We start from the raw sequence: 2,848 nt of genomic DNA, 5'->3' as shown, positions 1-2,848 counted from the left end.
CTAAAACTGTTTGAATTATATCTGTGAGTAAAACAGAACTCATTTGGCAGGCAAACTTCCAAACAGGAAGTGAAAATTCTGAAATGGGTCTCTGTCAAAGGCATTGCCTATTCAATTGTCTTGTATTTATGGATCTGTATGCACTTCATACGCCTTCCACTAGATGTCAACAGGCAGTAGAACATGGAATGAAGTGTAGCCTTCCCTGGGACCGGATGAGAGTCGTTGGAGTGAGAGGTCAGCCATATTGGTAGTACTTGGCTACGCACTTAGGTTTGTCATATCGTTGTCTGCAATGCGTTAGGTAGACCCGAAGAAATGCTCCGTCTGGGACGTTATTGGATATATTTGTGAAAAACATCCTAAAGATGGATTCTCAACTGAGTTTGACCAGTTGAGAATAAAATCTTCATGGACACGTGAGCTCCACCATGCTAGCCAAAGTTGCTAATTCGACAGAAGAAATGGACATTCTAAAACAAAACAACGATTTATTGTGGAACTAGGATTCCTGGCACTGCATTCTGATGAAAGTTCATCAAAGGTAAGGGAATATTTATGATGTTATTTCGTATTTATGTGGACTCTTTGGACTCCAACATGGCGGAGAATGGCTGAGCGCTGTCTCAGATTATTGCATGCTGTGCTTTGTACTAAAGTTATTTTTTTTWATCTAACACAGCGGTTGCATTAAGAACCAGTATATCTTTAATTATATGTGCAACGTTTATTTTTCAGCAAAGTTTATGATGAGTTTTTCTGTTAGATTACGTGGCTGTCTAAAATTTCTCCGGACATTTTGGTGCCATTTGTGACCATGGCTGCAATGTAAAACCCCGATTTGTAGCTATAAATATGCACATTTTCGAACAAAACATAAATGTATTGTATAACATGATGTCATAAGACTGTCATCTGATGAAGTTGTTCAAAGGTTAGTGATTAATTTTATCTCTATTTGTGGGTTTTGTGAAAGCTATCTTTGCGGTGAGAAAATGGCGTTGTGTGTTGGGCTATTGTGGTGAGCTAACATAAATATATGTTGTGTTTTCGCTGTAAAACATTTTCAAAATCGGACATGTTGGCTGGATTCACAAGATGTTTATCTTTCATTTGCTGTATTGGACTTGTGATTTCATGAAATTATATTATATGATATCCCTGTGGCGATAGGCTAGGCTATGCTAGTCAGCGTTTCTGATGAGGATGCTCCCGGATCCGGGATGGGGGGTCCGTAGAGGTTTTAACAGAGAGGCTGTAATTTATTTTTATGAAAAAAATGAAGGCAATATTATTGTGATTCTATATGTAGTTCTGTTATGAAAAAAGGCCTCTATCCAGTCTGTTCAACGTTAAATATTGGAAGGGACCAGATAGGTGTGAAAGCAAGATAGTTATTGTTCCACCTTGTCTTGAACAGGTCAAAGAGGAGATTATGACATATTGTGATTTATTCAGTTAATTTAGAGTGGCAGGAGAAGTTCCTGAGGAGACTGCAATGAAGGGACATTTTCTGACTGTTTCCCCTCTGATGTTCTATACCAGTATTGATACTTCTCTTTATGTTTCTTTAAAATTGGATGCACTTAAGTAGAGAAAGAATTGAATCAGTAGTTGATTGTTTAACCCTGTTAAATATGTTCAAATAAAATAATTGTATCTGACTGCAAAATGTTTCCTTGTTGCTGCTGTGGATTTCCTGTTTATGTTCACTACCATCTACCACAAGCCTACAGTCAGTGACTGGGACCAGTTATCATGAAACAGTTATCATTAGTCTAATTAGTCTATTGTATTGTTCATTTCAGTCCATGAATCCAACCTTACAATTCTTTATTTCACACTCAAGGGTTTTTCAGCATGTAGTTTCAATCTATTGATGTGTACTATGAGGCCCAGTCCCTTTATCATTGTCACGACTTCCGCCGAAGTCGGTCCCTCTCCTTGTTCGGGCGGCGTTCGGCGGTCGAMGTCACCAGCCTTCTAGCCATCGCCGATCCACTTTTCATTTTCCATTTGTTTTGTCTTTGTTTTACACACCTGGTTTCAATTCCCCAATTACATGTTCATTATTTAACCCTCTGTTTAACCCATGGTTTTTGTGCGTGATTGTTTTATTGTATTTTCGGTCCGTTATTGCTCGGTATTACGACATGTTATTGGAATTTTGAGTAAAGTTTCTTGTGTTACTCATCTCTGCTGTCCTGCGCCTGACTCCTCTGCACCAGCTACACCCAGACCATTACAATCATTGCGCCCCAGAACAGGCTTCGGGGTCTAGGGGGGATGTTGCTCCTAGTTGCTGATCTTGGGTCAGTTTAGCATTTTCCCCACTAATGCTTACGGTTAGGATTTGGTTGAGGGAAGACTCGACAATGACTAAATCAACCTCTCACGAACATCTCTGTCAATAAGCTGTACTTTCTTGTTATAAAAACMATAGGGATCCTATCTCAGTTCACTGGTCACGATAACAACACCCACCCATAGCACACGTTTCAGCAGGTATATCTCACTGGTCATCCCCAAAGCCAACACCTCCTTTGGCCGCCTTTCTTTCCAGTTCTCTGCTGCCAATGACTGGAACGAATTGCAAAAATTGCTGAAGCTGGAGACTTATCTTTCCCTCACTAACTTTAAACATCAGCTATCTGAGCAGCTAACCGATCGCTGCAGCTGTACATAGCCTATCTGTAAATAGCCCATCCAATCTACCTACCTCATCCCCATATTGTTTTTATTTACTTTTCTGCTCTTTTGCACACCAGTCTTTCTACTTGCACATCATCATCTGCACATCTATCACTCCAGTGTTAATTTGCTAAATTGTAATTACTTCGCTACTATG

Source organism: Salvelinus sp. IW2-2015, linkage group LG5, assembly GCF_002910315.2.
Source record: "Salvelinus sp. IW2-2015 linkage group LG5, ASM291031v2, whole genome shotgun sequence".
In the NCBI taxonomy this organism is placed as follows: Eukaryota; Metazoa; Chordata; class Actinopteri; order Salmoniformes; family Salmonidae; genus Salvelinus; species Salvelinus sp. IW2-2015.
The sequence above is the reverse complement of the archived record's forward strand: the minus strand, read 5'-3'. Positions refer to the sequence as shown.